Source organism: Amblyomma americanum, chromosome 8 (genome assembly GCF_052857255.1).
Source record: "Amblyomma americanum isolate KBUSLIRL-KWMA chromosome 8, ASM5285725v1, whole genome shotgun sequence".
In the NCBI taxonomy this organism is placed as follows: domain Eukaryota; kingdom Metazoa; phylum Arthropoda; class Arachnida; order Ixodida; family Ixodidae; genus Amblyomma; species Amblyomma americanum.
The window spans coordinates 147,957,630-147,982,971 of NC_135504.1; positions in this window are offsets into that span (position 1 = coordinate 147,957,630).

The window sequence follows — 25,342 nt, forward strand, 5'->3', positions numbered from 1 at the left end:
TCTTAGCGCAGTTATAAGAGAAAAAGATTCGACGCGTATCACGTGGACACTTGTAAAACCGATGTGTTCAGATCTAGCTCATCTCGGTCTAAAGCAGCTAGTTTCGTTGTATTAAGCAAGAATACATGCTTTCGCGCAGTTATAAGGGAAAAAGTTCTGACGCGTATTAGAGGGACTTGTAAAACCGATGTGTTCAGATTTAGCTCATCTCGGTCTAAAACAGCTTGTTTCGTTGTATTAGGCACGAATACATGCTTTTCGCGCAGTTATAAGAGAAAAAGTTTTGACGCCTATCACATGGACACTTGTAAAACCGATGTGTTCAGATCTAGCTCCTTTTGGTCTAAAACAGCTTGTTTCGTTGTATTAAGCAAGAATACAATGCTTTTCGCGCAGTTATAAGAGAAAAAGTTTTGACGCGTTTCACAGGGACACTTGTAAAACCGATGTGTTCAGATTTAGCTCGTTTGGGTCTAAAACAGCTTGTTTCGTTGTATTAAGCACGAAAACATGCTTTTCGCGCAGTTATAAGAGAAAAAAGTTTTGACGCGTATCACATGGACACATTTAAAACCGATGTGTTGTGATTTAGCTTGTTTCGGTCTAAAACAGCTTGTTTCGTTGTATTAAGCAAGAATACATGCTTTTCGCGCAGTTATAAGAGAAAAAGTTTTGACGCGTGTCACAGGGACACTTGTAAAACCGATGTGTTCAGATTTACCTCGTTTCGGACTAAAACAGCTTGTTTCGTTGGATTAAGCACGAATACATGCTTTTCGCGCAGTTATAAGAGAAAAAATTTTTGACGCGTATCACATGGACACATTTAAAACCGATGTGTTCAGATTTAGCTCGTTTCGGTCTAAAACAACTTGTTTCGTTGTATTAAGCACGAATACATGCTTTTAGCGCAGTTATAAGAGAAGTTTTGAAGCGTATCACATGGACACTTGTAAAACCGATGTGTTCAGATCTAGCTCGTTTTGGTCTAAAACAGCTTGTTTCGTTGTATTAAGAACGAATACATGCTTTTCGCGCAGTTATAAGAGAAAAAGTTTCGACGCGTATCACATGGACACTTGTAAAACCGATGTGTTCAAATCTAGCTCGTTTTGGTCTAAAACAGCTTGTTTCGTTGTATTAAGCAAGAATACAATGCTTTTCGTGCAGTTATAGGAGAAAAAGTTTTGACGCGTTTCACAGGGACACTTGTAAAACCGATGTGTTCAGATTTAGCTCGTTTCGGTCTAAACCAACTTGTTTCGTTGTATTAAGCACGAATACATGCTTTTCGCGCAGTTATAAGAGAAAAAGTTTTGACGCGTATCACGTGGATACTTGTAAAACCGATGTGTTTAGATATATATAGCTCGTTTTGGTATAAAACCGCTTGTTTTGTTGTTTTAAGCAAGAATACGTGCTTTTCGCGTAGTTATAGAAGAAAAAGTTTTGACGCGTTTCACAGGGACACATTTAAAACCGATGTGTCTAGATTTAGCTCGTTTCGGTCTAAAACAGCTTGTTTCGTTGTATAAAGCACGAATACATGCTTTTCGCGCAGTTATAAGAGAAAAAGTTTTGACGCCTATCACATGGACACTTGTAAAACCGATGTGTTCAGATCTAGCTCGTTTTGGTCTAAAACAGCTTGTTTCGTTGTATTAAGCAAGAATACAATGCTTTTCGCGGAGTTATAAGAGAAAAAGTTTTGACGCGTTTCACAGGGACACTTGTAAAACCGATGTGTTCAGATTTAGCTCGTTTCGGTCTAAAACAACTTGTTTCGTTGTATTAAGCACGAATACATGCTTTTCGCGCAGTTATAAGAGAAAAAGTTTTGAAGCGTATCACGTGGATACTTGTAAAACCGATGTGTTTAGATATAGCTCGTTTTGGTATAAAACCGCTTGTTTCGTTGTTTTAAGCAAGAATACGTGCTTTTCGCGTAGTTATAGAAGAAAATTTTGACGCGTTTCACAGGGACACTTCTAAAACCGATGTGTTCAGATCTTGCTCGTTTTGGTCTAAAACAGCTTGTTTTGTTGTATTAAGCACGAATACATGCTTTTCGCGCAGTTATAAGAGAAAAAAGTTTTGACGCGTATCACATGGACACATTTAAAACCGATGTGTTCAGATTTAGCTCGTTTCGGTCTAAAACAGGTTGTTTCGTTGTATTGAGCAAGAATACATGCTTTTCGCGCAGTTATAAGAGAAAAAGTTTTGACGCGTGTCACAGGGACACTTGTAAAACCGATGTGTTCAGACTTACCTCGTTTCGGACTAAAACAACTTGTTTCGTTGGATTAAGCACGAATACATGCTTTTCGCGCAGGTATAAGAGAAAAAAGTTTTGACGCGTATCACATGGACACATTTAAAACCGGTGTGTTCAGATTTAGCTCGTTTCGGTCTAAAACAGCTTTCGGTCTAAAAGCAGCATCGTCCTCGTCTGTGTGTTTCTTCGATGTCTTCGTTTACTTTCCGCTGCCATTTATTCGATCATGCACCAACTAGCTCAAAATCCACCTTATCAGCTTGTTTTGTTGTATTAAGCAAGAATACATGCTTTTCGCGCAGTTATAAGAGAAAAATTTTTGACGCGTTTCACAGGGACACTTGTAAAACCGATGTGTTGAGATTTAGCTCGTTTCGGTCTAAAACAACTTGTTTCGTTGTATTAAGCATGAATACATGCTTTTAGCGCAGTTATAAGAGAAGAAGTTTTGACGCGTATCACATGGACACTTGTAAAACCGATGTGTTCAGATCTAGCTCGTTTTGGTCTAAAACAGCTCGTTTCGTTGTATTAAGCACGAATACATGCTTTTCGCGCAGTTATAAGCGAAAAAGTTTTGACGCGTATCAGAAGAAGACTTATAAAGCCGATGTGTTCAGATCTAGCTCGTTTCGGTCTAAAACAGCTTGTTTCGTTGTATTAAGCACGAATACATGCTCTTAGCGCAGTTATAAGAGAAAAAGATTCGACGCGTATCACATGGACACTTGTAAAACCGATGTGTTCAGATCTAGCTCATCTCGGTCTAAAGCAGCTAGTTTCGTTGTATTAAGCAAGAATACATGCTTTCGCGCAGTTATAAGGGAAAAAGTTTTGACGCGTATTAGAGGGACTTGTAAAACCGATGTGTTCAGATTTAGCTCATCTCGGTCTAAAACAGCTTGTTTCGTTGTATTAAGCACGAATACATGCTTTTCGCGCAGTTATAAGAGAAAAAGTTTTGACGCCTATCACATGGACACTTGTAAAACCGATGTGTTCAGATCTAGCTCGTTTTGGTCTAAAACAGCTTGTTTCGTTGTATTAAGCAAGAATACAATGCTTTTCGCGCAGTTATAAGAGAAAAAGTTTTGACGCGTTTCACAGGGACACTTGTAAAACCGATGTGTTCAGATTTAGCTCGTTTCGGTCTAAAACAACTTGTTTCGTTGTATTAAGCACGAATACATGCTTTTCGCGCAGTTATAAGAGAAAAAGTTTTGACGCGTATCACGTGGATACTTGTAAAACCGATGTGTTTAGATATAGCTCGTTTTGGTATAAAACCGCTTGTTTCGTTGTTTTAAGCAAGAGTACGTGCTTTTCGCGTAGTTATAGAAGAAAAAGTTTTGACGCGTTTCACAGGGACACATTTAAAACCGATGTGTCTAGATTTAGCTCGTTTCGGTCTAAAACAGCTTGTTTCGTTGTATTAAGCACGAAAACATGCTTTTCGCGCAGTTATAAGAGAAAAAAGTTTTGACGCGTATCACATGGACACATTTAAAACCGATGTGTTCAGATTTAGCTCGTTTTGGTCTAAAACAACTTGTTTCGTTGTATTAAGCACGAATACGTGCTTTTCGCGCAGTTATAAGAGAAAAAGTTTTGACGCGTATCACGTGGATACTTGTAAAACCGATGTGTTTAGATATAGCTCGTTTTGGTATAAAACAGCTTGTTTCGTTGTTTTAAGCACGAATACGTGCTTTTCGCGTAGTTATAGAAGAAAAAGTTTTGACGCGTATCAGAGGAAAACTTTAAAACCGATGTGTTGTGATTTAGCTTGTTTCGGTCTAAAACAGCTTGTTTCGTTGTATTAAGCAAGAATACATGCTTTTCGCGCAGTTATAAGAGAAAAAGTTTTGACGCGTGTCACAGGGACACTTGTAAAACCGATGTGTTCAGATTTATCTCGTTTCGGACTAAAACAGCTTGTTTCGTTGGATTAAGCACGAATACATGCTTTTCGCGCAGTTATAAGAGAAAAAATTTTTGACGCGTATCACATGGACACATTTAAAACCGATGTGTTCAGATTTAGCTCGTTTCGGTCTAAAACAACTTGTTTCGTTGTATTAGGCACGAATACGTGCTTTTAGCGCAGTTATAAGAGAAGAAGTTTTGAAGCGTATCACATGGACACTTGTAAAACCGATGTGTTCAGATCTTGCTCGTTTTGGTCTAAAACAGCTTGTTTTGTTGTATTAAGCACGAATACATGCTTTTCGCGCAGTTATAAGAGAAAAAAGTTTTGACGCGTATCACATGGACACATTTAAAACCGATGTGTTCAGATTTAGCTCGTTTCGGTCTAAAACAGGTTGTTTCGTTGTATTGAGCAAGAATACATGCTTTTCGCGCAGTTATAAGAGAAAAAGATTTGACGCGTGTCACAGGGACACTTGTAAAACCGATGTGTTCAGATTTACCTCGTTTCGGACTAAAACAACTTGTTTCGTTGGATTAAGCACGAATACATGCTTTTCGCGCAGGTATAAGAGAAAAAAGTTTTGACGCGTATCACATGGACACATTTAAAACCGGTGTGTTCAGATTTAGCTCGTTTCGGTCTAAAACAGCTTTCGGTCTAAAAGCAGCATCGTCCTCGTCTGTGTGTTTCTTCGATGTCTTCGTTTACTTTCCGCTGCCATTTATTCGATCATGCACCAACTAGCTCAAAATCCACCTTATCAGCTTGTTTTGTTGTATTAAGCAAGAATACATGCTTTTCGCGCAGTTATAAGAGAAAAATTTTTGACGCGTTTCACAGGGACACTTGTAAAACCGATGTGTTGAGATTTAGCTCGTTTCGGTCTAAAACAACTTGTTTCGTTGTATTAAGCATGAATACATGCTTTTAGCGCAGTTATAAGAGAAGAAGTTTTGACGCGTATCACATGGACACTTGTAAAACCGATGTGTTCAGATCTAGCTCGTTTTGGTCTAAAACAGCTCGTTTCGTTGTATTAAGCACGAATACATGCTTTTCGCGCAGTTATAAGCGAAAAAGTTTTGACGCGTATCAGAAGAAGACTTATAAAGCCGATGTGTTCAGATCTAGCTCGTTTCGGTCTAAAACAGCTTGTTTCGTTGTATTAAGCACGAATACATGCTCTTAGCGCAGTTATAAGAGAAAAAGATTCGACGCGTATCACATGGACACTTGTAAAACCGATGTGTTCAGATCTAGCTCATCTCGGTCTAAAGCAGCTAGTTTCGTTGTATTAAGCAAGAATACATGCTTTCGCGCAGTTATAAGGGAAAAAGTTTTGACGCGTATTAGAGGGACTTGTAAAACCGATGTGTTCAGATTTAGCTCATCTCGGTCTAAAACAGCTTGTTTCGTTGTATTAAGCACGAATACATGCTTTTCGCGCAGTTATAAGAGAAAAAGTTTTGACGCCTATCACATGGACACTTGTAAAACCGATGTGTTCAGATCTAGCTCGTTTTGGTCTAAAACAGCTTGTTTCGTTGTATTAAGCAAGAATACAATGCTTTTCGCGCAGTTATAAGAGAAAAAGTTTTGACGCGTTTCACAGGGACACTTGTAAAACCGATGTGTTCAGATTTAGCTCGTTTCGGTCTAAAACAACTTGTTTCGTTGTATTAAGCACGAATACATGCTTTTCGCGCAGTTATAAGAGAAAAAGTTTTGACGCGTATCACGTGGATACTTGTAAAACCGATGTGTTTAGATATAGCTCGTTTTGGTATAAAACCGCTTGTTTCGTTGTTTTAAGCAAGAGTACGTGCTTTTCGCGTAGTTATAGAAGAAAAAGTTTTGACGCGTTTCACAGGGACACATTTAAAACCGATGTGTCTAGATTTAGCTCGTTTCGGTCTAAAACAGCTTGTTTCGTTGTATTAAGCACGAAAACATGCTTTTCGCGCAGTTATAAGAGAAAAAAGTTTTGACGCGTATCACATGGACACATTTAAAACCGATGTGTTCAGATTTAGCTCGTTTTGGTCTAAAACAACTTGTTTCGTTGTATTAAGCACGAATACGTGCTTTTCGCGCAGTTATAAGAGAAAAAGTTTTGACGCGTATCACGTGGATACTTGTAAAACCGATGTGTTTAGATATAGCTCGTTTTGGTATAAAACAGCTTGTTTCGTTGTTTTAAGCACGAATACGTGCTTTTCGCGTAGTTATAGAAGAAAAAGTTTTGACGCGTATCAGAGGAAAACTTTAAAACCGATGTGTTGTGATTTAGCTTGTTTCGGTCTAAAACAGCTTGTTTCGTTGTATTAAGCAAGAATACATGCTTTTCGCGCAGTTATAAGAGAAAAAGTTTTGACGCGTGTCACAGGGACACTTGTAAAACCGATGTGTTCAGATTTATCTCGTTTCGGACTAAAACAGCTTGTTTCGTTGGATTAAGCACGAATACATGCTTTTCGCGCAGTTATAAGAGAAAAAATTTTTGACGCGTATCACATGGACACATTTAAAACCGATGTGTTCAGATTTAGCTCGTTTCGGTCTAAAACAACTTGTTTCGTTGTATTAGGCACGAATACGTGCTTTTAGCGCAGTTATAAGAGAAGAAGTTTTGAAGCGTATCACATGGACACTTGTAAAACCGATGTGTTCAGATCTAGCTCGTTTTGGTCTAAAACAGCTTGTTTCGTTGTATTAAGAACGAATACATGCTTTTCGCGCAGTTATAAGAGAAAAAGTTTCGACGCGTATCACATGGACACTTGTAAAACCGATGTGTTCAAATCTAGCTCGTTTTTGTCTAAAACAGCTTGTTTCGTTGTATTAAGCAAGAATACAATGCTTTTCGTGCAGTTATAGGAGAAAAAGTTTTGACGCGTTTCACAGGGACACTTGTAAAACCGATGTGTTCAGATTTAGCTCGTTTCGGTCTAAACCAACTTGTTTCGTTGTATTAAGCACGAATACATGCTTTTCGCGCAGTTATAAGAGAAAAAGTTTTGACGCGTATCACGTGGATACTTGTAAAACCGATGTGTTTAGATATATATAGCTCGTTTTGGTATAAAACCGCTTGTTTCGTTGTTTTAAGCAAGAATACCTGCTTTTCGCGTAGTTATAGAAGAAAAAGTTTTGACGCGTTTCACAGGGACACATTTAAAACCGATGTGTCTAGATTTAGCTCGTTTCGGTCTAAAACAGCTTGTTTCGTTGTATTAGGCACGAATACATGCTTTTCGCGCAGTTATAAGAGAAAAAGTTTTGACGCCTATCACATGGACACTTGTAAAACCGATGTGTTCAGATCTAGCTCGTTTTGGTCTAAAACAGCTTGTTTCGTTGTATTAAGCAAGAATACAATGCTTTTCGCGGAGTTATAAGAGAAAAAGTTTTGACGCGTTTCACAGGGACACTTGTAAAACCGATGTGTTCAGATTTAGCTCGTTTCGGTCTAAAACAACTTGTTTCGTTGTAATAAGCACGAATACATGCTTTTCGCGCAGTTATAAGAGAAAAAGTTTTGACGCGTATCACGTGGATACTTGTAAAACAGATGTGTTTAGATATAGCTCGTTTTGGTATAAAACCGCTTGTTTCGTTGTTTTAAGCAAGAATACGTGCTTTTCGCGTAGTTATAGAAGAAAATTTTGACGCGTTTCACAGGGACACTTCTAAAACCGATGTGTTCTGATCTTGCTCGTTTTGGTCTAAAACAGCTTGTTTTGTTGTATTAAGCACGAATACATGCTTTTCGCGCAGTTATAAGAAAAAAAAGTTTTGACGCGTATCACATGGACACATTTAAAACCGATGTGTTCAGATTTAGCTCGTTTCGGTCTAAAACAGGTTGTTTCGTTGTATTGAGCAAGAATACATGCTTTTCGCGCAGTTATAAGAGAAAAAGTTTTGACGCGTGTCACAGGGACACTTGTAAAACCGATGTGTTCAGATTTACCTCGTTTCGGACTAAAACAACTTGTTTCGTTGGATTAAGCACGAATACATGCTTTTCGCGCAGTTATAAGAGAAAAAAGTTTTGACGCGTATCACATGGACACGTTTAAAACCGGTGTGTTCAGATTTAGCTCGTTTCGGTCTAAAACAGCTTTCGGTCTAAAAGCAGCATCGTCCTCGTCTGTGTGTTTCTTCGATGTCTTCGTTTACTTTCCGCTGCCATTTATTCGATCATGCACCAACTAGCTCAACAATCCACCTTATCAGCTTGTTTTGTTGTATTAAGCAAGAATACATGCTTTTCGCGCAGTTATAAGAGAAAAAGTTTTGACGCGTTTCACAGGGACACTTGTAAAACCGATGTGTTGAGATTTAGCTCGTTTCGGTCTAAAACAACTAGTTTCGTTGTATTAAGCATGAATACATGCTTTTAGCGCAGTTATAAGAGAAGAAGTTTTGACGCGTATCACATGGACACTTGTAAAACCGATGTGTTCAGATCTAGCTCGTTTTGGTCTAAAACAGCTCGTTTCGTTGTATTAAGCACGAATACATGCTTTTCGCGCAGTTATAAGCGAAAAAGTTTTGACGCGTATCAGAAGAAGACTTGTAAAGCCGATGTGTTCAGATCTAGCTCGTTTCGGTCTAAAACAGCTTGTTTCGTTGTATTAAGCACGAATACATGCTCTTAGCGCAGTTATAAGAGAAAAAGATTCGACGCGTATCACATGGACACTTGTAAAACCGATGTGTTCAGATCTAGCTCATCTCGGTCTAAAGCAGCTAGTTTCGTTGTATTAAGCAAGAATACATGCTTTCGCGCAGTTATAAGGGAAAAAGTTCTGACGCGTATTAGAGGGACTTGTAAAACCGATGTGTTCAGATTTAGCTCATCTCAGTCTAAAACAGCTTGTTTCGTTGTATTAAGCACGAATACATGCTTTTCGCGCAGTTATAAGAGAAAAAGTTTTGACGCCTATCACATGGACACTTGTAAAACCGATGTGTTCAGATCTAGCTCGTTTTGGTCTAAAACCGCTTGTTTCGTTGTTTTAAGCAAGAGTACGTGCTTTTCGCGTAGTTATAGAAGAAAAAGTTTTGACGCGTTTCACAGGGACACATTTAAAATCGATGTGTCTAGATTTAGCTCGTTTCGGTCTAAAACAGCTTGTTTCGTTGTATTAAGCACGAAAACATGCTTTTCGCGCAGTTATAAGAGAAAAAAGTTTTGACGCGTATCACATGGACACATTTAAAACCGATGTGTTCAGATTTAGCTCGTTTTGGTCTAAAACAACTTGTTTCGTTGTATTAAGCACGAATACGTGCTTTTCGCGCAGTTATAAGAGAAAAAGTTTTGACGCGTATCACGTGGATACTTGTAAAACCGATGTGTTTAGATATAGCTCGTTTTGGTATAAAACAGCTTGTTTCGTTGTTTTAAGCACGAATACGTGCTTTTCGCGTAGTTATAGAAGAAAAAGTTTTGACGCGTATCAGAGGAAAATTTTAAAACCGATGTGTTGTGATTTAGCTTGTTTCGGTCTAAAACAGCTTGTTTCGTTGTATTAAGCAAGAATACATGCTTTTCGCGCAGTTATAAGAGAAAAAGTTTTGACGCGTCACAGGGACACTTGTAAAACCGATGTGTTCAGATTTATCTCGTTTCGGACTAAAACAGCTTGTTTCGTTGGATTAAGCACGAATACATGCTTTTCGCGCAGTTATAAGAGAAAAAATTTTTGACGCGTATCACATGGACACATTTAAAACCGATGTGTTCAGATTTAGCTCGTTTCGGTCTAAACCAACTTGTTTCGTTGTATTAAGCACGAATACATGCTTTTCGCGCAGTTATAAGAGAAAAAGTTTTGACGCGTATCACGTGGATACTTGTAAAACCGATGTGTTTAGATATATATAGCTCGTTTTGGTATAAAACCGCTTGTTTCGTTGTTTTAAGCAAGAATACCTGCTTTTCGCGTAGTTATAGAAGAAAAAGTTTTGACGCGTTTCACAGGGACACATTTAAAACCGATGTGTCTAGATTTAGCTCGTTTCGGTCTAAAACAGCTTGTTTCGTTGTATTAGGCACGAATACATGCTTTTCGCGCAGTTATAAGAGAAAAAGTTTTGACGCCTATCACATGGACACTTGTAAAACCGATGTGTTCAGATCTAGCTCGTTTTGGTCTAAAACAGCTTGTTTCGTTGTATTAAGCAAGAATACAATGCTTTTCGCGGAGTTATAAGAGAAAAAGTTTTGACGCGTTTCACAGGGACACTTGTAAAACCGATGTGTTCAGATTTAGCTCGTTTCGGTCTAAAACAACTTGTTTCGTTGTAATAAGCACGAATACATGCTTTTCGCGCAGTTATAAGAGAAAAAGTTTTGACGCGTATCACGTGGATACTTGTAAAACAGATGTGTTTAGATATAGCTCGTTTTGGTATAAAACCGCTTGTTTCGTTGTTTTAAGCAAGAATACGTGCTTTTCGCGTAGTTATAGAAGAAAATTTTGACGCGTTTCACAGGGACACTTCTAAAACCGATGTGTTCTGATCTTGCTCGTTTTGGTCTAAAACAGCTTGTTTTGTTGTATTAAGCACGAATACATGCTTTTCGCGCAGTTATAAGAAAAAAAAGTTTTGACGCGTATCACATGGACACATTTAAAACCGATGTGTTCAGATTTAGCTCGTTTCGGTCTAAAACAGGTTGTTTCGTTGTATTGAGCAAGAATACATGCTTTTCGCGCAGTTATAAGAGAAAAAGTTTTGACGCGTGTCACAGGGACACTTGTAAAACCGATGTGTTCAGATTTACCTCGTTTCGGACTAAAACAACTTGTTTCGTTGGATTAAGCACGAATACATGCTTTTCGCGCAGTTATAAGAGAAAAAAGTTTTGACGCGTATCACATGGACACGTTTAAAACCGGTGTGTTCAGATTTAGCTCGTTTCGGTCTAAAACAGCTTTCGGTCTAAAAGCAGCATCGTCCTCGTCTGTGTGTTTCTTCGATGTCTTCGTTTACTTTCCGCTGCCATTTATTCGATCATGCACCAACTAGCTCAACAATCCACCTTATCAGCTTGTTTTGTTGTATTAAGCAAGAATACATGCTTTTCGCGCAGTTATAAGAGAAAAAGTTTTGACGCGTTTCACAGGGACACTTGTAAAACCGATGTGTTGAGATTTAGCTCGTTTCGGTCTAAAACAACTAGTTTCGTTGTATTAAGCATGAATACATGCTTTTAGCGCAGTTATAAGAGAAGAAGTTTTGACGCGTATCACATGGACACTTGTAAAACCGATGTGTTCAGATCTAGCTCGTTTTGGTCTAAAACAGCTCGTTTCGTTGTATTAAGCACGAATACATGCTTTTCGCGCAGTTATAAGCGAAAAAGTTTTGACGCGTATCAGAAGAAGACTTGTAAAGCCGATGTGTTCAGATCTAGCTCGTTTCGGTCTAAAACAGCTTGTTTCGTTGTATTAAGCACGAATACATGCTCTTAGCGCAGTTATAAGAGAAAAAGATTCGACGCGTATCACATGGACACTTGTAAAACCGATGTGTTCAGATCTAGCTCATCTCGGTCTAAAGCAGCTAGTTTCGTTGTATTAAGCAAGAATACATGCTTTCGCGCAGTTATAAGGGAAAAAGTTCTGACGCGTATTAGAGGGACTTGTAAAACCGATGTGTTCAGATTTAGCTCATCTCAGTCTAAAACAGCTTGTTTCGTTGTATTAAGCACGAATACATGCTTTTCGCGCAGTTATAAGAGAAAAAGTTTTGACGCCTATCACATGGACACTTGTAAAACCGATGTGTTCAGATCTAGCTCGTTTTGGTCTAAAACCGCTTGTTTCGTTGTTTTAAGCAAGAGTACGTGCTTTTCGCGTAGTTATAGAAGAAAAAGTTTTGACGCGTTTCACAGGGACACATTTAAAATCGATGTGTCTAGATTTAGCTCGTTTCGGTCTAAAACAGCTTGTTTCGTTGTATTAAGCACGAAAACATGCTTTTCGCGCAGTTATAAGAGAAAAAAGTTTTGACGCGTATCACATGGACACATTTAAAACCGATGTGTTCAGATTTAGCTCGTTTTGGTCTAAAACAACTTGTTTCGTTGTATTAAGCACGAATACGTGCTTTTCGCGCAGTTATAAGAGAAAAAGTTTTGACGCGTATCACGTGGATACTTGTAAAACCGATGTGTTTAGATATAGCTCGTTTTGGTATAAAACAGCTTGTTTCGTTGTTTTAAGCACGAATACGTGCTTTTCGCGTAGTTATAGAAGAAAAAGTTTTGACGCGTATCAGAGGAAAATTTTAAAACCGATGTGTTGTGATTTAGCTTGTTTCGGTCTAAAACAGCTTGTTTCGTTGTATTAAGCAAGAATACATGCTTTTCGCGCAGTTATAAGAGAAAAAGTTTTGACGCGTCACAGGGACACTTGTAAAACCGATGTGTTCAGATTTATCTCGTTTCGGACTAAAACAGCTTGTTTCGTTGGATTAAGCACGAATACATGCTTTTCGCGCAGTTATAAGAGAAAAAATTTTTGACGCGTATCACATGGACACATTTAAAACCGATGTGTTCAGATTTAGCTCGTTTCGGTCTAAAACAACTTGTTTCGTTGTATTAGGCACGAATACATGCTTTTAGCGCAGTTATAAGAGAAGAAGTTTTGAAGCGTATCACATGGACACTTCTAAAACCGATGTGTTCAGATCTAGCTCGTTTTGGTCTAAAACAGCTTGTTTCGTTGTATTAAGAACGAATACATGCTTTTCGCGCAGTTATAAGCGAAAAAGTTTTGACGCGTATCACATGGACACTTGTAAAACCGATGTGTTCAAATCTAGCTCGTTTTGGTCTAAAACAGCTTGTTTCGTTGTATTAAGCAAGAATACAATGCTTTTCGTGCAGTTATAGGAGAAAAAGTTTTGACGCGTTTCACAGGCACACTTGTAAAACCGATGTGTTCAGATTTAGCTCGTTTCGGTCTAAACCAACTTGTTTCGTTGTATTAAGCACGAATACATGCTTTTCGCGCAGTTATAAGAGAAAAAGTTTTTACGCGTATCACGTGGATACTTGTAAAACCGATGTGTTTAGATATATATAGCTCGTTTTGGTATAAAACCGCTTGTTTCGTTGTTTTAGGCAAGAATACGTGCTTTTCGCGTAGTTATAGAAGAAAAAGTTTTGACGCGTTTCACAGGGACACATTTAAAACCGATGTGTCTAGATTTAGCTCGTTTCGGTCTAAAACAGCTTGTTTCGTTGTATTAAGCACGAATACATGCTTTTCGCGCAGTTATAAGAGAAAAAGTTTTGACGCCTATCACATGGACACTTGTAAAACCGATGTGTTCAGATCTAGCTCGTTTTGGTCTAAAACAGCTTGTTTCGTTGTATTAAGCAAGAATACAATGCTTTTCGCGGAGTTATAAGAGAAAAAGATTTGACGCGTTTCACAGGGACACTTGTAAAACCGATGTGTTCAGATTTAGCTCGTTTCGGTCTAAAACAACTTGTTTCGTTGTATTAAGCACGAATACATGCTTTTCGCGCAGTTATAAGAGAAAAAGTTTTGACGCGTATCACGTGGATACTTGTAAAACCGATGTGTTTAGATATAGCTAGTTTTGGTATAAAACCGCTTGTTTCGTTGTTTTAAGCAAGAATACGTGCTTTTCGCGTAGTTATAGAAGAAAATTTTGACGCGTTTCACAGGGACACTTCTAAAACCGATGTGTTCAGATCTTGCTCGTTTTGGTCTAAAACAGCTTGTTTTGTTGTATTAAGCACGAATACATGCTTTTCGCGCAGTTATAAGAGAAAAAAGTTTTGACGCGTATCACATGGACACATTTAAAACCGATGTGTTCAGATTTAGCTCGTTTCGGTCTAAAACAGGTTGTTTCGTTGTATTGAGCAAGAATACATGCTTTTCGCGCAGTTATAAGAGAAAAAGTTTTGACGCGTGTCACAGGGACACTTGTAAAACCGATGTGTTCAGATTTACCTCGTTTCGGACTAAAACAACTTGTTTCGTTGGATTAAGCACGAATACATGCTTTTCGCGCAGTTATAAGAGAAAAAAGTTTTGACGCGTATCACATGGACACATTTAAAACCGGTGTGTTCAGATTTAGCTCGTTTCGGTCTAAAACAGCTTTCGGTCTAAAAGCAGCATCGTCCTCGTCTGTGTTTTTCTTCGATGTCTTCGTTTACTTTCCGCTGCCATTTATTCGATCATGCACCAACTAGCTCAACAATCCACCTTATCAGCTTGTTTTGTTGTATTAAGCAAGAATACATTCTTTTCGCGCAGTTATAAGAGAAAAAGTTTTGACGCGTTTCACAGGGACACTTGTAAAACCGATGTGTTGAGATTTAGCTCGTTTCGGTCTAAAACAACTTGTTTCGTTGTATTAAGCATGAATACATGCTTTTAGCGCAGTTATAAGAGAAGAAGTTTTGACGCGTATCACATGGACACTTGTAAAACCGATGTGTTCAGATCTAGCTCGTTTTGGTCTAAAACAGCTCGTTTCGTTGTATTAAGCACGAATACATGCTTTTCGCGCAGTTATAAGCGAAAAAGTTTTGACGCGTATCAGAAGAAGACTTGTAAAGCCGATGTGTTCAGATCTAGCTCGTTTCGGTCTAAAACAGCTTTTTTCGTTGTATTAAGCACGAATACATGCTCTTAGCGCAGTTATAAGACAAAAAGATTCGACGCGTATCACATGGACACTTGTAAAACCGATGTGTTCAGATCTAGCTCATCTCGGTCTAAAGCAGCTAGTTTCGTTGTATTAAGCAAGAATACATGCTTTCGCGCAGTTATAAGGGAAAAAGTTCTGACGCGTATTAGAGGGACTTGTAAAACCGATGTGTTCAGATTTAGCTCATCTCGGTCTAAAACAGCTTGTTTCGTTGTATTAAGCACGAATACATGCTTTTCGCGCAGTTATAAGAGAAAAAGTTTTGACGCCTATCACATGGACACTTGTAAAACCGATGTGTTCAGATCTAGCTCGTTTTGGTCTAAAACAGCTTGTTTCGTTGTATTAAGCAAGAATACAATGCTTTTCGCGCAGTTATAAGAGAAAAAGTTTTGACGCGTTTCACAGGGACACTTGTAAAACCGATGTGTTCAGATTTAGCTCGTTTCGGTCTAAAACAACTTGTTTCGTTGTATTAAGCACGAATACATGCTTTTCGCGCAGTTATAAGAGAAAACGTTTTGACGCGTATCACGTGGATACTTGTAAAACCGATGTGTTTAGATATAGCTCGTTTTGGTATAAAACCGCTTGTTTCGTTGTTTTAAGCAAGAGTACGTGCTTTTCGCGTAGTTATAGAAGAAAACGTTTTGACGCGTTTCACAGGGACACATTTAAAACCGATGTGTCTAGATTTAGCTCGTTTCGGTCTAAAACAGCTTGTTTCGTTGTATTAAGCACGAAAACATGCTTTTCGCGCAGTTATAAGAGAAAAAAGTTTTGACGCGTATCACATGGACACATTTAAAACCGATGTGTTCAGATTTAGCTCGTTTTGGTCTAAAACAACTTGTTTCGTTGTATTAAGCACGAATACGTGCTTTTCGCGCAGTTATAAGAGAAAAAGTTTTGACGCGTATCACGTGGATACTTGTAAAACCGATGTGTTTAGATATAGCTCGTTTTGGTATAAAACAGCTTGTTTCGTTGTTTTAAGCACGAATACGTGCTTTTCGCGTAGTTATAGAAGAAAAAGTTTTGACGCGTATCAGAGGAAAACTTTAAAACCGATGTGTTGTGATTTAGCTTGTTTCGGTCTAAAACAGCTTGTTTCGTTGTATTAAGCAAGAATACATGCTTTTCGCGCAGTTATAAGAGAAAAAGTTTTGACGCGTGTCACATGGACACTTGTAAAACCGATGTGTTCAGATTTATCTCGTTTCGGACTAAAACAGCTTGTTTCGTTGGATTAAGCACGAATACATGCTTTTCGCGCAGTTATAAGAGAAAAAATTTTTGACGCGTATCACATGGACACATTTAAAACCGATGTGTTCAGATTTAGCTCGTTTCGGTCTAAAACAACTTGTTTCGTTGTATTAGGCACGAATACATGCTTTTAGCGCAGTTATAAGAGAAGAAGTTTTGAAGCGTATCACATGGACACTTGTAAAACCGATGTGTTCAGATCTAGCTCGTTTTGGTCTAAAACAGCTTGTTTCGTTGTATTAAGAACGAATACATGCTTTTCGCGCAGTTATAAGAGAAAAAGTTTCGACGCGTATCACATGGACACTTGTAAAACCGATGTGTTCAAATCTAGCTCGTTTTGGTCTAAAACAGCTTGTTTCGTTGTATTAAGCAAGAATACAATGCTTTTCGTGCAGTTATAGGAGAAAAAGTTTTGACGCGTTTCACAGGGACACTTGTAAAACCGATGTGTTCAGATTTAGCTCGTTTCGGTCTAAACCAACTTGTTTCGTTGTATTAAGCACGAATACATGCTTTTCGCGCAGTTATAAGAGAAAAAGTTTTGACGCGTATCACGTGGATACTTGTAAAACCGATGTGTTTAGATATATATAGCTCGTTTTGGTATAAAACCGCTTGTTTCGTTGTTTTAGGCAAGAATACGTGCTTTTCGCGTAGTTATAGAAGAAAAAGTTTTGACGCGTTTCACAGGGACACATTTAAAACCGATGTGTCTAGATTTAGCTCGTTTCGGTCTAAAACAGCTTGTTTCGTTGTATTAAGCACGAATACATGCTTTTCGCGCAGTTATAAGAGAAAAAGTTTTGACGCCTATCCCATGGACACTTGTAAAACCGATGTGTTCAGATCTAGCTCGTTTTGGTCTAAAACAGCTTGTTTCGTTGTATTAAGCAAGAATACAATGCTTTTCGCGGAGTTATAAGAGAAAAAATTTTGACGCGTTTCACAGGGACACTTGTAAAACCGATGTGTTCAGATTTAGCTCGTTTCGGTCTAAAACAACTTGTTTAGTTGTATTAAGCACGAATACATGCTTTTCGCGCAGTTATAAGAGAAAAAGTTTTGACGCGTATCACGTGGATACTTGTAAAACCAATGTGTTTAGATATAGCTCGTTTTGGTATAAAACCGCTTGTTTCGTTGTTTTAGGCAAGAATACGTGCTTTTCGCGTAGTTATAGAAGAAAAAGTTTTGACGCGTTACACAGGGACACTTGTAAAACCGATGGTTCAGATTTTGCTCGTTTCGGTCTAAAACAGCTTGTTTCGTTGTATTAAGCACGAATACATGCTTTTAGCGCAGATATAAGAGAAAAAGTTTTGACGCGTATCACATGGACACTTGTAAAACCGATGTGTTCAGATCTAGCTCATCTCGGTCTAAAACAGCTTGTTTCGTTGTAATAAGCACGAATACATGCTTTTCGCGCCGTTATAAGAGAAAAAGTTTTGACGCGTGTCACAGGGACACATTTAAAACCGATGTGTTCAGATTTAGCTCGTTTCGGTCTGAAACAGCTTGTTTCGTTGTATTAAGGAAGAATACATGCTTTTCGCGCAGTTATAAGAGAAAAAGTTTTGACGCGTTTCACAGGGACACTTGTAAAACCGATGTGTTCAGATTTAGCTCGTTTCGGTCTAAAACAACTTGTTTCGTTGTATTAAGCACGAATACGTGCTTTTCGCGCAGTTATAAGAGAAAAAGTTTTGACGCGTATCACGTGGATACTTGTAAAACCGATGTGTTTAGATATAGCTCGTTTTGGTATAAAACAGCTTGTTTCGTTGTTTTAAGCACGAATACGTGCTTTTCGCGTAGTTATAGAAGAAAAAGTTTTGACGCGTATCAGAGGAAAACTTTCAAACCGATGTGTTCAGATTTAGCTCGTTTCGGTCTAAAACAGCTTGTTTCGTTGTATTAAGCAAGAATACATGCTTTTCGCGCAGTTATAAGAGAAAAAGTTTTGACGCGTGTCACAGGGACACTTGTAAAACCAATGTGTTCAGATTTAGCTCATCTCGGTCTAAAACAGCTTGTTTCGTTGTATTAAGCACGAATACATGCTTTTCGCGCAGTTATAAGAGAAAAAGATTTGACGCGTTTCACAGGGACACTTGTAAAACCGATGTGTTCAGATTTAGCTCGTTTCGGTCTAAAACAACTTGTTTCGTTGTATTAAGCACGAATACATGCTTTTCCCGCAGTTATAAGAGAAAAAGTTTTGACCCGTATCACGTGGATACTTGTAAAACCGATGTGTTTAGATATAGCTCGTTTTGGTATAAAACCGCTTGTTTCGTTGTTTTAAGCAAGAGTACGTGCTTTTCGCGTAGTTATAGAAGAAAAAGTTTTGACGCGTTTCACAGGGACACATTTAAAACCGATGTGTCTAGATTTAGCTCGTTTCGGTCTAAAACAGCTTGTTTCGTTGTATTAAGCACGAAAACATGCTTTTCGCGCAGTTATAAGAGAAAAAAGTTTTGACGCGTATCACATGGACACATTTAAAACCGATGTGTTCAGATTTAGCTCGTTTTGGTCTAAAACAACTTGTTTCGTTGTATTAAGCACGAATACGTGCTTTTCGCGCAGTTATAAGAGAAAAAGTTTTGACGCGTATCACGTGGATACTTGTAAAACCGATGTGTTTAGATATAGCTCGTTTTGGTATAAAACAGCTTGTTTCGTTGTTTTAAGCACGAATACGTGCTTTTCGCGTAGTTATAGAAGAAAAAGTTTTGACGCGTATCAGAGGAAAATTTTAAAACCGATGTGTTGTGATTTAGCTTGTTTCGGTCTAAAACAGCTTGTTTCGTTGTATTAAGCAAGAATACATGCTTTTCGCGCAGTTATAAGAGAAAAAGTTTTGACGCGTGTCACAGGGACACTTGTAAAACCGATGTGTTCAGATTTATCTCGTTTCGGACTAAAACAGCTTGTTTCGTTGGATTAAGCACGAATACATGCTTTTCGCGCAGTTATAAGAGAAAAAATTTTTGACGCGTATCACATGGACACATTTAAAACCGATGTGTTCAGATTTAGCTCGTTTCGGTCTAAAACAACTTGTTTCGTTGTATTAGGCACGAATACATGCTTTTAGCGCAGTTATAAGAGAAGAAGTTTTGAAGCGTATCACATGGACACTTCTAAAACCGATGTGTTCAGATCTAGCTCGTTTTGATCTAAAACAGCTTGTTTCGTTGTATTAAGCAAGAATACAATGCTTTTCGTGCAGTTATAGGAGAAAAAGTTTTGACGCGTTTCACAGGGACACTTGTAAAACCGATGTGTTCAGATTTAGCTCGTTTCGGTCTAAACCAACTTGTTTCGTTGTATTAAGCACGAATACATGCTTTTCGCGCAGTTATAAGAGAAAAAGTTTTGACGCGTATCACGTGGATACTTGTAAAACCGATGTGTTTAGATATATATAGCTCGTTTTTGTATAAAACCGCTTGTTTCGTTGTTTTAGGCAAGAATACGTGCTTTTCGCGTAGTTATAGAAGAAAAAGTTTTGACGCGTTTCACAGGGACACATTTAAAACCGATGTGTCTAGATTTAGCTCGTTTCGGTCTAAAACAGCTTGTTTCGTTGTATTAAGCACGAATACATGCTTTTCGCGCAGTTATAAGAGAAAAAGTTTTGACGCGTATGACGTGGATACTTGTAAAACCGATGTGTTTAGATATATATAGCTCGTTTTGGTATAAAACCGCTTGTTTCGTTGTTTTAAGCAAGAATACGTGCTTTTCGCGTAGTTATAGAAGAAAAAGTTTTGACGCGTTTCACAGGGACACATTTAAAACCGATGTGTCTAGATTTAGCTCGTTTCGGTCTAAAACAGCTTGTTTCGTTGTATTAAGCAAGAATACATGCTTTTCGCGCAGTTATAAGAGAAAAAGTTTTGACGCGTGTCACATGGACACTTGTAAAACCGATGTGTTCAGATTTATCTCGTTTCGGACTAAAACAGCTTGTTTCGTTGGATTAAGCACGAATACATGCTTTTCGCGCAGTTATAAGAGAAAAAATTTTTGACGCGTATCACATGGACACATTTAAAACCGATGTGTTCAGATTTAGCTCGTTTCGGTCTAAAACAACTTGTTTCGTTGTATTAGGCACGAATACATGCTTTTAGCGCAGTTATAAGAGAAGAAGTTTTGAAGCGTATCACATGGACACTTGTAAAACCGATGTGTTCAGATCTAGCTCGTTTTGGTCTAAAACAGCTTGTTTCGTTGTATTAAGAACGAATACATGCTTTTCGCGCAGTTATAAGAGAAAAAGTTTCGACGCGTATCACATGGACACTTGTAAAACCGATGTGTTCAAATCTAGCTCGTTTTGGTCTAAAACAGCTTGTTTCGTTGTATTAAGCAAGAATACAATGCTTTTCGTGCAGTTATAGGAGAAAAAGTTTTGACGCGTTTCACAGGGACACTTGTAAAACCGATGTGTTCAGATTTAGCTCTTTTCCGTCTAAACCAACTTGTTTCGTTGTATTAAGCACGAATACATGCTTTTCGCGCAGTTATAAGAGAAAAAGTTTTGACGCGTATCACGTGGATACTTGTAAAACCGATGTGTTTAGATATATATAGCTCGTTTTGGTATAAAACCGCTTGTTTCGTTGTTTTAGGCAAGAATACGTGCTTTTCGCGTAGTTATAGAAGAAAAAGTTTTGACGCGTTTCACAGGGACACATTTAAAACCGATGTGTCTAGATTTAGCTCGTTTCGGTCTAAAACAGCTTGTTTCGTTGTATTAAGCACGAATACATGCTTTTCGCGCAGTTATAAGAGAAAAAGTTTTGACGCCTATCCCATGGACACTTGTAAAATAGATGTGTTCAGATCTAGCTCGTTTTGGTCTAAAACAGCTTGTTTCGTTGTATTAAGCAAGAATACAATGCTTTTCGCGGAGTTATAAGAGAAAAAGTTTTGACGCGTTTCACAGGGACACTTGTAAAACCGATGTGTTCAGATTTAGCTCGTTTCGGTCTAAAACAACTTGTTTAGTTGTATTAAGCACGAATACATGCTTTTCGCGCAGTTATAAGAGAAAAAGTTTTGACGCGTATCACGTGGATACTTGTAAAACCGATGTGTTTAGATATAGCTCGTTTTGGTATAAAACCGCTTGTTTCTTTGTTTTAGGCAAGAATACGTGCTTTTCGCGTAGTTATAGAAGAAAAAGTTTTGACGCGTTACACAGGGACACTTGTAAAACCGATGGTTCAGATTTTGCTCGTTTCGGTCTAAAACAGCTTGTTTCGTTGTATTAAGCACGAATACATGCTTTTAGCGCAGATATAAGAGAAAAAGTTTTGACGCGTATCACATGGACACTTGTAAAACCGATGTGTTCAGATCTAGCTCATCTCGGTCTAAAACAGCTTGTTTCGTTGTAATAAGCACGAATACATGCTTTTCGCGCCGTTATAAGAGAAAAAGTTTTGACGCGTGTCACAGGGACACATTTAAAACCGATGTGTTCAGATTTAGCTCGTTTCGGTCTGAAACAGCTTGTTTCGTTGTATTAAGGAAGAATACATGCTTTTCGCGCAGTTATAAGAGAAAAAGTTTTGACGCGTTTCACAGGGACACTTGTAAAACCGATGTGTTCAGATTTAGCTCGTTTCGGTCTAAAACAACTTGTTTCGTTGTATTAAGCACGAATACATGCTTTTCGCGCAGTTATAAGAGAAAAAGTTTTGACGCCTATCACATGGACACTTGTAAAACCGATGTGTTCAGATCTAGCTCGTTTTGGTCTAAAACAGCTTGTTTCGTTGTATTAAGCAAGAATACAATGCTTTTCGCGCAGTTATAAGAGAAAAAGTTTTGACGCGTTTCACAGGGACACTTGTAAAACCGATGTGTTCAGATTTAGCTCGTTTCGGTCTAAAACAACTTGTTTCGTTGTATTAAGCACGAATACATGCTTTTCGCGCAGTTATAAGAGAAAAAGTTTTGACGCGTATCACGTGGATACTTGTAAAACCGATGTGTTTAGATATAGCTCGTTTTGGTATAAAACCGCTTGTTTCGTTGTTTTAAGCAAGAGTACGTGCTTTTCGCGTAGTTATAGAAGAAAAAGTTTTGACGCGTTTCACAGGGACACATTTAAAACCGATGTGTCTAGATTTAGCTCGTTTCGGTCTAAAACAGCTTCTTTCGTTGTATTAAGCACGAAAACATGCTTTTCGCGCAGTTATAAGAGAAAAAAGTTTTGACGCGTATCACATGGACACATTTAAAACCGATGTGTTCAGATTTAGCTCGTTTTGGTCTAAAACAACTTGTTTCGTTGTATTAAGCACGAATACGTGCTTTTCGCGCAGTTATAAGAGAAAAAGTTTTGACGCGTATCACGTGGATACTTGTAAAACCGATGTGTTTAGATATAGCTCGTTTTGGTATAAAACAGCTTGTTTCGTTGTTTTAAGCACGAATACGTGCTTTTCGCGTAGTTATAGAAGAAAAAGTTTTGACGCGTATCAGAGGAAAACTTTAAAACCGATGTGTTGTGATTTAGCTTGTTTCGGTCTAAAACAGCTTGTTTCGTTGTATTAAGCAAGAATACATGCTTTTCGCGCAGTTATAAGAGAAAAAGTTTTGACGCGTGTCACATGGACACTTGTAAAACCGATGTGTTCAGATTTATCTCGTTTCGGACTAAAACAGCTTGTTTCGTTGGATTAAGCACGAATACATGCTTTTCGCGCAGTTATAAGAGAAAAAATTTTTGACGCGTATCACATGGACACATTTAAAACCGATGTGTTCAGATTTAGCTCGTTTCGGTCTAAAACAACTTGTTTCGTTGTATTAGGCACGAATACATGCTTTTAGCGCAGTTATAAGAGAAGAAGTTTTGAAGCGTATCACATGGACACTTGTAAAACCGATGTGTTCAGATCTAGCTCGTTTTGGTCTAAAACAGCTTGTTTCGTTGTATTAAGAACGAATACATGCTTTTCGCGCAGTTATAAGAGAAAAAGTTTCGACGCGTATCACATGGACACTTGTAAAACCGATGTGTTCAAATCTAGCTCGTTTTGGTCTAAAACAGCTTGTTTCGTTGTATTAAGCAAGAATACAATGCTTTTCGTGCAGTTATAGGAGAAAAAGTTTTGACGCGTTTCACAGGGACACTTGTAAAACCGATGTGTTCAGATTTAGCTCGTTTCGGTCTAAACCAACTTGTTTCGTTGTATTAAGCACGAATACATGCTTTTCGCGCAGTTATAAGAGAAAAAGTTTTGACGCGTATCACGTGGATACTTGTAAAACCGATGTGTTTAGATATATATAGCTCGTTTTGGTATAAAACCGCTTGTTTCGTTGTTTTAGGCAAGAATACGTGCTTTTCGCGTAGTTATAGAAGAAAAAGTTTTGACGCGTTTCACAGGGACACATTTAAAACCGATGTGTCTAGATTTAGCTCGTTTCGGTCTAAAACAGCTTGTTTCGTTGTATTAAGCACGAATACATGCTTTTCGCGCAGTTATAAGAGAAAAAGTTTTGACGCCTATCCCATGGACACTTGTAAAACCGATGTGTTCAGATCTAGCTCGTTTTGGTCTAAAACAGCTTGTTTCGTTGTATTAAGCAAGAATACAATGCTTTTCGCGGAGTTATAAGAGAAAAAATTTTGACGCGTTTCACAGGGACACTTGTAAAACCGATGTGTTCAGATTTAGCTCGTTTCGGTCTAAAACAACTTGTTTAGTTGTATTAAGCACGAATACATGCTTTTCGCGCAGTTATAAGAGAAAAAGTTTTGACGCGTATCACGTGGATACTTGTAAAACCAATGTGTTTAGATATAGCTCGTTTTGGTATAAAACCGCTTGTTTCGTTGTTTTAGGCAAGAATACGTGCTTTTCGCGTAGTTATAGAAGAAAAAGTTTTGACGCGTTACACAGGGACACTTGTAAAACCGATGGTTCAGATTTTGCTCGTTTCGGTCTAAAACAGCTTGTTTCGTTGTATTAAGCACGAATACATGCTTTTAGCGCAGATATAAGAGAAAAAGTTTTGACGCGTATCACATGGACACTTGTAAAACCGATGTGTTCAGATCTAGCTCATCTCGGTCTAAAACAGCTTGTTTCGTTGTAATAAGCACGAATACATGCTTTTCGCGCCGTTATAAGAGAAAAAGTTTTGACGCGTGTCACAGGGACACATTTAAAACCGATGTGTTCAGATTTAGCTCGTTTCGGTCTGAAACAGCTTGTTTCGTTGTATTAAGGAAGAATACATGCTTTTCGCGCAGTTATAAGAGAAAAAGTTTTGACGCGTTTCACAGGGACACTTGTAAAACCGATGTGTTCAGATTTAGCTCGTTTCGGTCTAAAACAACTTGTTTCGTTGTATTAAGCACGAATACGTGCTTTTCGCGCAGTTATAAGAGAAAAAGTTTTGACGCGTATCACGTGGATACTTGTAAAACCGATGTGTTTAGATATAGCTCGTTTTGGTATAAAACAGCTTGTTTCGTTGTTTTAAGCACGAATACGTGCTTTTCGCGTAGTTATAGAAGAAAAAGTTTTGACGCGTATCAGAGGAAAACTTTCAAACCGATGTGTTCAGATTTAGCTCGTTTCGGTCTAAAACAGCTTGTTTCGTTGTATTAAGCAAGAATACATGCTTTTCGCGCAGTTATAAGAGAAAAAGTTTTGACGCGTGTCACAGGGACACTTGTAAAACCAATGTGTTCAGATTTAGCTCATCTCGGTCTAAAACAGCTTGTTTCGTTGTATTAAGCACGAATACATGCTTTTCGCGCAGTTATAAGAGAAAAAGATTTGACGCGTTTCACAGGGACACTTGTAAAACCGATGTGTTCAGATTTAGCTCGTTTCGGTCTAAAACAACTTGTTTCGTTGTATTAAGCACGAATACATGCTTTTCGCGCAGTTATAAGAGAAAAAGTTTTGACCCGTATCACGTGGATACTTGTAAAACCGATGTGTTTAGATATAGCTCGTTTTGGTATAAAACCGCTTGTTTCGTTGTTTTAAGCAAGAGTACGTGCTTTTCGCGTAGTTATAGAAGAAAAAGTTTTGACGCGTTTCACAGGGACACATTTAAAACCGATGTGTCTAGATTTAGCTCGTTTCGGT